The sequence below is a fragment of the Peromyscus maniculatus genome, chromosome 17 (genome assembly GCF_049852395.1).
Source record: "Peromyscus maniculatus bairdii isolate BWxNUB_F1_BW_parent chromosome 17, HU_Pman_BW_mat_3.1, whole genome shotgun sequence".
Taxonomy (NCBI): domain Eukaryota; kingdom Metazoa; phylum Chordata; class Mammalia; order Rodentia; family Cricetidae; genus Peromyscus; species Peromyscus maniculatus.
The window spans coordinates 40,596,705-40,611,121 of record NC_134868.1 but is presented as its reverse complement, the minus strand read 5'-3'; positions in this window follow the sequence as shown (position 1 = coordinate 40,611,121).

Genomic DNA, 14,417 nt, shown 5'->3' with positions numbered 1-14,417 from the left:
ACTGCAAACTTTCCCGCAGTTGCCTTTTCTGAATATGTTGGTTTTAATAGTGTTAATAATGGAGGCATACTTCTGTCTGGGTCTATGTCTTCAGCTGGGAAACAGATTCACATAGTTCACATCAACTTTGTTGACAGGCGTTCAGAAGTTGGAAAATTTTGATTTATTTATTCATTTGCCCTTTAGGTTTTAGTAGTGGGAAAAATTAGACACGGGATGATGCTGACATACATTCATTAATAATTGTGAGCTTCAGAAATTTGAAATGCATTTCCATGTGTCAGTTCAACATACACTTAATATGCAATGCAACTATGCAAACAACAATTGTGAAAAACTGAAAATCGATTTGGGAGGAAGCAGGATTCTTAGATTCTGTTTACACTATCTGTTCTTTTTTTTTTTTTTTTTTTTTTTTTTTGGTTTTTTGAGACAGGGTTTCTCTGTGTAGCTTTGCGCCTTTCCTGGGACTCACTTGGTAGCCCAGGCTGGCCTCGAACTCACAGAGATCCGCCTGCCTCTGCCTCCCGAGTGCTGGGATTAAAGGCGTGCGCCACCACCGCCCGGCCTACACTATCTGTTCTTAAATCAGATCTTACAGCAGATAATGAATGTGGGATTTAAAATGAAAAGTGTGTGCAAATTGGAGTCTGAGTTATAAAAAGAGGTCATGAAGTTTGGGGGTTGGGGGTGGAAGTGTGGATATGGTAGGAGGAATCAGGTGACTTAACTTAAAATACATTGTATGAATATATGAAGTGCTCAAAGAATTACTGCAAATAGTAGATGAAATTCATCTCTGTGTGGTCAGGCTGCAGCAACATTCTAGGAATACTGGAGATTAACAACAAGGACAATTGGTACATAGTTATTCTGTTACCTTCCACTTAAATGATAAATCTTAGAGATATACTCTTGGATGATACCTTACATAAATAAGATTAAGAAAAACACACCTTTACAAGGCAGTAGGGGCTGCCCCAAGGTCATCAATCCTCATCTTAAGCATGGCCCTTGTCAACCAACTCAAACAGAGGTTGAGAATCTTTCCCAGGATCTTGGTAGATGACACATCTCTCACCAGAGTCTGCATTTTCTTCCAGAACAATTATCTCTCCCAATAACACCACACCCTTTGTCAGAGTAAAGCAGGTGTTCCCTGATATCTTACAAGAGATTCTGGCAGAAAACTGTGCCTGATGAATCTGCGTCTGTGGTTCAATTCAGACTGACAGGAGGCTTAAGGACTTGGCAGTGTGTGTATTCATCATGGAGAAAGAGTATGGTACCAAGGGCACATGTATGTTACTGAGGGTCTCAGGGTTGCAGAACAATTTTTTTTTAATCAGGGCATCTCTGTTATTTCTGGATGGTGTGGCATATTTCCAGGGGTTAATTAAACACTGACTCTTTTTACTGATGTGACTCAGTGTACAGTGGAAGATGTCCCACCCACATCTTATCCTTAAACTTAACTTTCCCTACATCTTAGTCACCATTCATCTTTCAGAAAAGAAGAAAGTGTGTTTCTCCAAATACTATCTTGACTTAAATACTACAATCTTTCTTTTGTCTACAAGCCAGTCTTCTGCAACTTTTTTGTTTGTTTTGTTTTCTTTGTTTGTTTGTTTTTCAAGACAAGTTCTCTCTGTATAACAGCTCTGGCTGTGCTGGGACTCACTTTATAGACCAGGCTATCCTTGAACTCACAAAGATCTGCCTGCCTCAGCCTCCCAAGTGCTGGGATTAAAGGCGTGCACCGCCACTGTCCAGCTGCTTCTGCAACTGTCAGTTCTGATTTCTTCTTCAACTTATTTCTGCTAATCTAGGTTTCCTCTTACCTCCCTAGGAACTGTTGAAAGTAAGTGGACTGTCCTTACACACTTGTTCTGTGCCCAAACTCTCAACCTGCTCTCTCTGTAAACTTGTTGGTGCATTTGTGAAGCTCTCCCCTCTAATTGTGTTTGCCAGCAAGAGAGGTAAAAAAAAAAAATAGCACAGTATGGACTGAACTGTGGCTCTACTGAATACTCGAGTTCTTAAACATCAGGATGTGACTGGTTTGGGGAGTAAATGTGGATTAAAGAGGCAAATGAATTTGTATTGTTCAGGGTTAGGTGTCAACTTGGGTGGGCCACAGTCTCTAGATACTTTGCCAAACATTACAAAGGTTTCTGTGAGGATGTTTTTGGATGAGATTTACATTCAAACTGGTGAACTTTGAGTAAATCAGATTATCCAACATAGTATGTTCTGCTTCACTCAATCAATTGAAAGCCTGAAAATATCAACATTCTGACCTCCTGTGAAATAAGAAGGAAGTCTGCAGGCTGTCTCCAACCTGCCAATGCACTCCAGATTTTGGACTTGACAGCCTCCCTTAGGTTGTTGTTGTTGTTGCTGGCTTGGTAGGACAGCTCTATGTCAATAGATAATTTTGAATTTCTGAGGGCAGAAAAGGAGAGCCTCTCTTTCACAGATTAGTTTTCTTTTTATGTAGGTAATTAAAAGTAAATGCATCCCCATGCATTACCCTTTTATCTCTCTCATTATTTTCATAATGCTTCCTCCCATGGCTATCATTATCTGAGTTTACATGCAGTAGTTGTGGTTCTGGGAAGGTGTGAGGGATAAATTAAGGACCAGCACTGTGGAGACTTCTGCTCTGGAACTTCGGCTGAGGAGGGCAGGCATGTTCTTGTTTGCATCATTTCCATAAGAGCACTTTTGCAGTCACTAGGATAACTGCATACACCTGCCCTCAGTCCAATCCTAGCATCCATGGTCAGAATAGAAAAACCAAATGGGAGATTAACGCTAACCAGGAGAGAATTCTGTTTTTCCTCATAAAGACTGGATAAAACAACAGGGAAGTTTGTTATTTAAAGGTGAGACAAATAATATACTGTGCTCTATATTCTGGTAGCTTTTTTTAGGGCAATGAGATTACATGGAATCCAAAGGCTCACAAAGCAAAGGAAACTATAGGCAGAGTGAATGATAGACACAAGAATTTAAAAATAATATGTAAAGAACTTTAAAAATGAAGCATCAACAAAACAAAACTTATAAGCAATAAATGGGATAATAAATGGAATGAACAGTTCTCAAAAGAAGGATGACAGAGGGCCAATACAATTTTCAAAAGTTTTTAACAATCTTAGTAAATAGTGAAATGTAAATCAAATTACTTCAAGATTCCATCGCACTCCAGTCAGAGTGATTATCGTAAAAAAAAAAAAAGAATGAGAAAATCCTGGTTAAGATGTATGGGGAGACGGCTCTTCTCTACAGCTCTTTTAAGTATAAACTGGTGGAGCAATTATGGAAATAGGTATGTTTTTTTTTAAGTAAATATATGACCCAGCCGTACCACTTCTAGGTATGTACTCAAAGGGATTCACATCCTACCACAAAGATAATTGCACATCCATGTTTATTACTGTTCTATTCACAGTAACAAAGAGGTAGAATCAGCTTATCTGTCTATCAACAGAAGATGTAGACTAAAAATGTACTATATATACACCATAGGATTTTTTTCAGCAAAAAGGAAAAATGAAATCATGAAACTTGCAGAAAAGTGAACGAGTCTGGAAAACATTATATCGTGAGGTAACCCAGACTCAGAAAGACAAATCTCATGCTCACTTTTCTCTGTGGATCGAGGCTTTCCATGTTTATGAACATGTATGTGAGAGTGGGTAGAGGCCATGGAGCTAGAAAAGGAAGTACAATCCAGGTAAAAGAAGTTAGAAGGTTGGGAGGGGAGGATGCAGGGAGGCTGTGGCTGGGATGTAACATAAATAGATGAATAATAAAATAAAAAGAAGTTAGAAGGAAATCAGAGCAGCTGATAGGGCAGGTGACATGAAGACAGAAAGGGGACGTGTGTGTGTGTGTGTGTGTGTGTGTGTGTGTGTGTGTGTGTGTGTGTGTATGTATGACAATTCCATAATGAAACCTATCATTTCACATGCTAATTGAAAATTAACAAACAAAAAGCTTTTGCAGATACTGCCTAGTAGAAGTGTTTGTAACCTTTCCAAGAAATATTTAAGTATGTTTCACTCTTTTACTTGCATTGTTCTCTGGCTTTCAGTTCTATCCTCTTCACTATGAATATTTTCAAATAGTTTGGTTTATAGTTTATGAAAACCAGTATTCCACTGCTTTTTGCTAAATATATGTTTATACATAGGTTTGTATTCTTGTAATACACTTCCTGGCGTTGACCTGTATAGATACTGAAAATTAACAATGATCCCAAATACACAGTAAATCCATATACAGCACTTCCCTGACACATCCTTCTGGCCACTTTGTTCCATGTGGGAATGAACCCATTGCTCTGAGGTCTAGCTGTATTCATTTTGCAATTGTATATGCCAGTTAATCATCCCAGATGTAAGCACCAGCTGCACCCTCCCTTTGTTTATGAGCATGTTTCACTTCAGGTAAACACTGCAATTCTGGCAGAAAATTGTGCCTGATGAATCTGAGTCCTGTCCATTATGGGTGCACACGACATTTTTAGAGAACATTTACATCGCTCCAGAAACGAATGCTAAATCACAGGAAACTTGAATTCTTGCCTTGCCTCAGCCAATTTGATTTAAACAAGTCAATTAGTCTTAGTTTCCACATCTGTAAATTGGGATAATGTTATTTACTTTAGAAGATTGCTGTGGAAATTAACAGAAATAATTCGGTACAATTTCGCAGTGCCTGAGTGTTGCTTTTGTGCAGAGAATGATAGTTTAACCCATTCTCTTCTAGGTTGAAAATAATAAGATCTGTTTCACCTTCGAAACAAATGATGAGGAAAAGACATCATAATTATGAGTACTTCCTTTGGAAGAAATGTCAATCTCAATTGTGGTCAGGTGTGTAAGGGTGTGTGTGTGTGTGTGTGTGTGTGTGTGTGTGTGTGTGTGTGTGTGTGTGTGAGTGTATGTGTGTGTGTGTGTGTGTATTAACATGTTTCATTCACACAACAACATTCTGTACTATACATATTAGTCTTAATCTAACTGTGCAACATCAGTCAGCAAAGGGGGAGCTTTTTGCATCCTCCCATGAACCTGCCTGAGCTTTAAAGCCCAGTTCTATTCAATATGAAAAATAAGAGTTGGAATGTTTCTGAATGGTTGACATATAGTCAGGTCATTGTTCTTGTTGGAAATTAATGAAGAACTTGCCAGTTAATATCTTCTTTCAAGCTGCTGACAGACTCCATTCACAGAGTACAGTGCTCACCAGCTAGAGTGAGCCCTTGGCTGTCAGAGTGAGCCATTCATTCATTTTTTTTTTTTTTTTTTTTTTTTTTAGGTTTGGGCTGGTAGAGGGAAATTCACAGAACTAAACAGGAGCTAAGTCTATCTGTCATGAGAGCAGGCTGCAAATGAGACTATGCATTTAACTGCTGAGCCATCTCCCCAGCCCTTACATTACTTCCATTTACCAATAGAGAAGGTAGAAGAACAGGGTTGACTGATAAACAGACAAGATAACCACAATTCCCAGAAACACTTCCCTGGCCAGGCTTCCTCTCCTGTATATCTCAAGCAATAAGATGAAGACCTGGAGAGCTTCCCAAGCACAGTGCATTTAAGAAACATAAAGAAACCCTGCATAACTCTCATTGGGCCACTTATCTAAAACTACATCCTGTGGTCTGCAATTAGAATCTCATGGATTATTCTGATGCATAGATAGATAGATAGATAGATAGATAGATAGATAGATAGATAGATAGATAGATAGATAGATAGATTTGAAAATATTTAAAGATGGCACTTAAGCTCCTGGAATTATTGTCACACTTTATTGTTTAGCCCCATTGCTTACATCAGGTTTGAACGAGCATGGGACTGATCCTGGGACCTTGAAAAGTCATAAAGTGGCTCCAGGGGCGGGAAGAGGAGGACAAAATATCCCTCAAAATTAGATGTAGCAAATGAATGCATTGCAGTGATGAATACAGGTCTGTACAGAACAGTGGCCTGAGAGGCCATTGAGAAAGTATTAACTCATGCTAACCACCTCTGGTCTAAAATAACACCTCTCAGAAGAGTTATAGTAACTGAAACTACCACTACCTATTATTGCTACTGACTGAAAGTTTGACGGTTGGGAAGGAGAACTGTAGTTGCCTTGGTTAACTTTCTGGGTGATGCCTTTGTCTACTGGGATTTGTGTATTGTTATAAACTTTTTGTTGGTAATATCTGATATCTAATAATTTGTGTGTTCTGGATGAACTATCATTTATTGTGCATGGCAGTATGTAAAGGCACCTGGCAAATCCAATGGGTGGACATGAAAAGGGAAAGTGTTTAAATGATCTCTCCCTAGCAATAAAATGACTCCAGATGAAAAATGTAATTTAAATTACCGTAATGCATTATTTACCAAAAAAATATAATATAAATAAACCAACAGTGCATTTAAAACACCTGGATCATTCTATGAACATCTGACTTTCATCGTTGTGTATGGAACGGCATAGATGAAGCCTAAGTGAGTTAGGAAATGTTCACGTGATTTTTCTCAGGGGGGTAACTTCAGCCTTTGGTTTTGGGTTTCCCTTCTATAAAACATTATTTACCTTTCAGGCACTCAACTCAGCCTTATTAAAGAGAGAAGCATAAAAGCAAAGCACTGTGTTTAAGTGCCGTGAAAAAGAAGTATGCTACCAGGAAGACCCGAGGAGAAGTCTGCTTTTCAAGGATGAAGTCTGCTACTGAGAAATCTGCCAAGACTTTTTTTCACGCTCCTTCCTGTGTTCAATTTTCTATATCCAAGATCAGTAATCCCCAGTCCATTTTGGCACTGTGCAAGCTTTCTCCACAGTTCCTAACTTCCCTCGTTCCCCTGAAGTTTGGAGCAGAAAAATTACAGATCCAAACAGAAAGATTGCATTAGTGATCTTCTGCCTCAAGCTTTTGTTTAGTGCCCTACAACACAATAGGGGATGATGCGGAACACCCAAGGGGTGGAATGGAAAAAAAAATATGCCAAATTGCCGTGTCTCTTAATGGGTTATCTTCAGAGATATAACCCAGAATGTTCTTAGTATTAATTTCCCCAAACGTATGACTCCCTAAAAATAACCCCGGGCTATCTTCCTGAGCAAATCATTTCCCCAGACCTGATGTCAGATACCATATTTAGGACAATGGGAAGATTCATCTGTTCATTCAGACTTTCCCATCTCCCATCCCACAGTAACAGATGTTAGTCATTGAAAAGAAACAAGAAACTCAAGAGAAAGGCTTGAAAATCCAGTAAGTGGAAGAGACAAGACAAGGCTGAGGTTGTAGTCAGCATCACCACTGGCAACAGAGGGCTACTTAGCTTTCAGAAATTAAGTCAGTTAATTTTTTGTTGTTTTCTACTTAGCCAGAAGGGCCTTGGAACACTAAATTTGAGACTCCCTTTAAGATAAATCTCCACAATGTAACCACATTATATTCTCTCTTCCTCAGAGGTGTTGCTAATTCGGAGGATGAAGAGAATTTTTTTAAAAAGGAATTATACATTAGATCATTATCATAAAATATTTTTACCTAAGGGTTTGATGTCAGTTCCTTATAAGATGATCTACAAGGATGACCCTAGCTAAGACTCCTAACAATAGTGGATCGGTAGCCTAAACTGTCCATCTCCTGTGATCAGATTGGTGACAACCCCAATTGTCATTGGAGAGCCTTCATCCAATAGCTGATGGGAACATACAGAGACCCACAGCAAACACTGGGGCAAGCTCAGGGACTCCTGTTGAAGAGAGGGAGGAAGGATTGTAGGAGCCAGAGGGGTCAAGGACACCACACACAAAACTATACAGGAAAAACTAACCTGGCTCATAGGAACTCACAGGGTCTGAACCAACAATCAGGGAGTCTGCATGGGACCACCCTAGGCCCTCTACATACATGTGATAGTTGTGTAGCGTGGTCTACTTGTGGGACTCCTAACATTCGGAGTAGGGGCTGTCCCTAATGCTTTGGCTAGCTCTTGGGAACCTATTCCTCATACTAGATTGCCTTGTCCAGGCTTAATACAAGGGGATGTGCTTAGTCTTATGGCAACATATGCCAGGCTTAGTTAATACCCATGGGAGGCCTGCCCCTTTCTAAGCAGAAACAGAAGAGGAGTGGGTTGAGGGGGGCTAGGGGGAGGGAATGGGAAGAGAGGAGGAAGGGAAACTGCAGCCAAGATGTAAAACAAATAATTAATTAAATAAATTTTAAAAAGAATTTCAAAACAAATCTACAATCTGGAGTGAAAGGTAGGTAACAGAATGCTGAAAATATTTGTTTTCTTTAGTTAGGGCCATAGTATGATAAAGAATGCTTTTAAGTGATGGGAGGCTGGGTTGGGGTCTGGTGGCTTGTTTGGGATCACACTGTATTACTGCTACAGCAACTTAGAATTTAACATTGCAAGAAGAAATTGAAGACATGAGTCCAAAATGGAATAGAATGATGAAGGGACTATTTTTCTCTCAAATATTTCTCTGGTATTCCTTTTCATTAGCAAATTCTAGAATGGAAAGTATTCATTGATGATGAAACATAGAAGAATTAAGGTAAGAGCCTTCTGCTGAAGACATCACACAATTCTGACATAGGACTTGGAGTAATGAAGTTGGAACTGATCTGGAAGCCCTCCCAGGGGACTCACTGCTCACTACTATTTAAGTAGCTGAGGTAGAGAATAAATCAATAGTCCTATACCATTGTAAAGCATACAACTCATAATACTGCCTGGAACAACAAGCCATCTGAGCTGGTGCAATAGTGGTATTTTTATCCTAGGGCTAACCAAAAACTGTCTAATTGGACTTAAGTCTCACTTAACAGGCTGTGATTCACACCCGGTACTATAGACCCAGCCAACTACCAGTGGCTGGAGCGGTCACAGATGCAACTAGAGAACCTACTACCACCATTTTCTTAAACCAAGAAATTTTCTACCCATTGTAAATACTCATCATCATGCTTATAGATAAATGTTTCTCTCACCCCCTCACCAAATAAGTTTTTTTTTGCAACACATGGGAGACTATTCCAGAGAAAAACAATTGGTTAAAATGCATAGAATAAATGAGGGTGGGGTACCCAACCCCAAGTGTTCGATCTGTAACACATTTCCTCTACCTAAGGCCCAGGAAAAACAAGGAAGAGGAGAATGAAAGAGTATAAGAGCCAGAGGATCAGGATGTCTGCTGCCAGATAGTGTCTCCTAGGCAGGACAGGAAAAATGAACCTTGAAATCTCAACCACATGGTTTCCTGAACAAGATCTTCAACACGACAATAGCAGTTCACTTGCTGTCTTAGTCAATGTCTATTGCTGTGAAGAGACACTATGACCATGGCAACTCTTATAAAGGAAAGCATTTACTTTGGGCTTGCAGTTTAATTGTCTTACAGTTAAGAGGTTTAGTTTATTATCAGGTTGGAGGAAAGCAGGGCAGCTCACAGGAGGACATGATGCTAGAGGAGCTGAGAGTTCTACATCCAGATCCATAGGCAGCAGAGAGCCATGGGCTTCCTGGCTTCAGCATTTAAAACCTCAAAGCCCACCGTCAGTGACACACTTTCTCCAACAAGGCCACATCTACCCCAACAAGGCCACATCTACCCCAACAAAGCCATACCTCTAATCCCTGTCAAGTGGTACCACTTCCTAATGACCAAGCATTCAAATCTATGATCCTATGAGAGCCACTCTTATTGAAACTACCACACTTTCCAAAGCAGACAGTGGAAATTCCACATGGTCACATCCCTAGATGAAGAGCTATAGGTAGTTAATGGCTGATGAGAGATGGAGAATCAGTTTCTTCCTGGGACAGCTTCTGTATAGGTTGTCCAGCTCCAAGTGGTCAGCCCTTGGAGTGGGCAAATGTAAATATGAGCAATGCTAAGTGAACTCAGTGTGTTTTATATGCATATAAATGCACACAAGAATAATAATTAAGGAGAAAATTATGAATTTGGGAGGGGGCACACTGGAGTGTGATGGGGAGAGAAAGGCAGGAAGGATGTAGATGCCATGCTCGTGTATGGACTTCTAAAAATGAAATTAAAAGAATAAATAAAAAATAGAATTCCTTTAGCTGGAAGACTAACTTGCCACAGTGTTTTATTGGACAGAGCTCTTCTGTAGTTAGTGTTTAATTGCTCAAATGATGGGTGCCAAAATGATCATGCATGAAGAAGGTGCTAGAAATGAGGAAAGAAAGAACTGTCTCCTCCTGCCATCCTTGCTTTACCATCAAAGAATTTTAACTGAGCCCAGCAATTCCTGCATAGACTTTCTATCACCAGTTGTGCTTTCCAGAATGTAAAAGTCATTTATTAGACTTACATTATATGTGGTAGAGTTGAATAACCAAAATCACTTCAGAGAACAGAATTTAAATAATCAAGCCCTCATACTTTGTAAACAGCAGAGCTGAGCTTCAAATCTCGGTTTATTTGACTCTAAAGTTTGTACTCATCACAACACCATATGTTGAGAGCCCTTTCACATTACAGCATATTTTTCAACAACCATTGGGAACTTCATTTTCAGAGAATCTGACACCTCTTTCTGACCTCTGCAGACTCTACATGCATGTGGTGCACAGATTTGCAGGTAGGCAAAACACCCATGCACATAAAAGCAGATAAGGCTTTTAAAAAATATTTCTGAACCACAGAAGGATTTAACATCGTTTATCTGGAAAGCGAATCTACAGGATCAAGCAGTGTCATAACCCAGAACTGATAGGGAGGTGGTCAGTACCCACTCCAGCCATGAAGGGCTTTAAAAACAGGGCCTTTAGAGAGAAAACTGGGATGATCACATCTAAGTTTGAAGGTTCATTCACATGCAAACAAAGGGCTAATCTTGAAACACATATCTTTTTCTCCTGTAAAGATTATGCTCATATCACCCACCACAAAACAGAATTTATTTAAAAAAATGTCCAGTCAACACTTCCCATTGACTAAAGCACCAGACATTCTAGAATAAGCATAACAGAAAAAATGTTGGAGCGGCCAATGAGCAACATAAAAGATGGCAATGAGCAAACACAGTAAGTCATGGCGTATGTTTCGAAGGAGGCAGAAACTGAGGGTAGAGCTTAAGAGGATGAAAAACAGATAGTTCTGCAAAGAACACAGAGAAGGGGGGCGGCTACAGATTCAAGTCGTGCAGCCGGTATAGCTGTGTGCTGCCAAGTGAAGACACAATGAGGTGGGGTGAAATGCAGGAAGCAGAGCTAATGGGTAAGTGTGGAGTCATGGTACAAGAATCTACAGGGGAGAACGGAGGAGGTCTGGCTATGGTGTCAACTTTCAGTGTAAGTGCACTGGGAACCCACTCAACACATTTCAGCAAATGGCCTTCGCAAACTGTTGTTAAGGATACTTTGGCTATTGTTTTGCATAGACTATTTTAGAAGGTAATGGTGAAGGCAAGGGGACCGGTGAAGGGCCTACATCCTTGTGTAAGTGGGAAATGAAGTCAGCCTGGGCTATGGTGCTATATCTGGGGACACCAAGAAAGAGATGGATTTGAAATATTTTGAAGTAGGGATATTGTGATTTACTGACAGGTTGGGTATGCAATGTAAAAGAAATAAATGAGGAAAAATGAGCTTGAGTTACTGGGTGATTTTCAGTGTCCTTTATGGCAATGGAAAAGCAAACATAGTACTTTCTATGAGGCCAAATTTCAATGGTTAAAATTGCTATGGCTACTGATTAATAAGCACCTAGCATGCTACTCTTAGCTGCTTTAATAGACACATTAAATAAATTGTGTAACTTAATTGGCAGTCTTACAGAGCAAGGTTGTAATACGTGAGAAAAATTGATGTTAAAAAATTAAATAGCTTTCCTTAGGTATCGTTCTGCTAGAGATTCCCAAGTGGATTCCTGCCTATTTGACATGTTCAGCATTAGAGTTCTCTGAGTAGATTCATAAAGCTGTCTTTAAGCTAATGCCCACCTGGGAACTACCCACAAAATCCACTCACATGAGGAATTGCTGCTGTAGTTCTTGTCCTATCTTTAAATCCTTTCTGAAGAAAGAAGTGTGGACACACAATGCTGATGGGACTCAGGATAAATCATGAAAGTCTCAGTTGGGTAGGGTGGTGCACGCTTTTAATCCCAACACTTCAAGGGCAGAAGCAAGTGGATCTCTGTGAGTTTGGGGTCACCTTGGTCTACAAAGTGAGTTCTGGGACTGCCAAGGGTGTTACAAAGAGGAACCCTGTTTTGAAAAACCACCACCCCCACACAAAAAAAAATCATAAAATTCTCATTTAGGACTTCATTTCTCAAGACCATGGGGAGTCTAAGAGAGATGTGTTTAGAAGTATCACCTCACATGGCTGAGTTCATCAATTCTGACAATGCTTCCAGTATAAGGCTTCTGCACTTACACATTATTATAGATTGACCTTATTCTTACAGGTGTATTCTCTTAAGGAGAGCCCATTTCATGGTTAGGATTAGGACATGAGTTGTTCCTTTAGAGTTCCTTCTTCACTAAGATGATTTCCCAGCCACACAGCATCTCAAGTACCATTTTGAATCAGCCAGTGGGAGAACTCATCTGTGCATAGCTCCTTGAAGTCTAATATTATCTGAACTTCACCTCCAGGTAGATAACTATGTCAAAACCACTCTTAGTGACATCCACCATCTGCCCACAAAAATATTTATTCCAACTTGGATCTCACCTATCCCTTCTCAACAAATACATAATTTATCCACTGCTCTTTGTCTTGCTGTGGGGAGATTATGTATGAAACTCAGATAAATTGATTAAACATCATGAATACCAATCAGCACAATTCTGGAGCAAGTTTAGAGCCTGTAGGTATATAGATCATGAAGAACATGTCACATTCAAGTGAATAATAATAATAGCTTTCAATTCTCATACCACTCCTGTTGTAACTTCCTGCCCACCAAGAAAGATGTATTTCCTTATACCATCCCTCACAGATGCCATCCATCTCATGGTTTAAATTCTGCTACTTCACCAAAGACATCAGCACTCCATGCACGCATTCTTGACAGACATGATGTTACAACAGGTCCTCCTCAACCTATAGTAAGGAACAAGATTCCCAATTACTTCATCTGGAAATGAAATGGCAATAGCACTACAGTCTCCATCTATACCTTCAGGAGGTAGCAAGGACTACAATTAAAGGTTTTCCTGAGCACCTGTGCCCATAATATCACTGTGGGCCTCCTCTGTTGCCATCATGGCACAAAGCCCATAGAAGGAAGGGGATGAGTACAGAGAAATGTTCTTTAATTCCAAGAGGGTAAGGGCACACCCACACCAGTGCTCCTGGCTCTCACAGAAGTGCTCTAGGCTCTAGATTACTCTGGATTTTTTTATCCTCTGCCTTACCAATCCTTCCACTTCTCATTGAAACTACTTGTCTGAGCTTGGGAGACAGATTCACAGTCTTTCCTCCACATATTTGGTTGGTCAGTCATCCCTGTCACCTCAACTTGTCCTAATACAATGTTCAATTTTGGCAACATTCCCTGATTTTATTTCTGAAAATCTCATGCTCATAGCTGTTGTGATAGCTAGTCCTATCTCAACATGCCCATGAACCTTTATGTCATTGAGGTAAATAAAATACCTTGGCCTTCTAAGTAGAACAAACTTCATCTCAGAGCTCATCTTCGACTTCTTACAGATGATGAACTGTAGAGGTTATGTGATGTTCCCAATATCACAATGTATGATAATTATTGAGTAGAACTTAAGCTTCCTGACTCAGAACAATGATCTTCATATTAGCTATGCCATCCCGTTCTTAGAAAACATGCATAGCAAGAGAGAAAAGCTCAAGGCGGTGTATCATTAAAATTGAAGATTGGGAACAAATGATTCATCTTGAAGTTAGGTTCTGTTCTAGGAAACTACATGGGCATTGAAGCAGATGATACTAGCTAACATTTAGAGAAACGCAGTTAGGTGTTTTCACTTTTAAAAGTCTCTGCATACATTGTCCAATTATATTCTGATTGGGTTAAAAAATATGGACATCTTTTTACTTCCTTTATAGTCAATTAATCATTATATGAGTCAAGTTTCTTGGGAATATTAAATAGTTATATAGAAAAGATACTTTAAGGAGCTTAATCTTTTCTTTGACTTGACATCCTAGCATTTTGAGTGTAAAGCATGACAGGAACATACCATTCAATTCTCATACCATCCGCCAAACATTCGCCATCAGCTCCAAAGTTGAGGTCTCACTCTAAGGTTAAATATCTGTGGCCACAGAGTCCCTTCTCATCCTGAGCACCCCTCTCCATGAAAAGCATCAATGAAAAACAGCCTGTGACTAGTGAGAATTTCCCTATCTCTTAACACA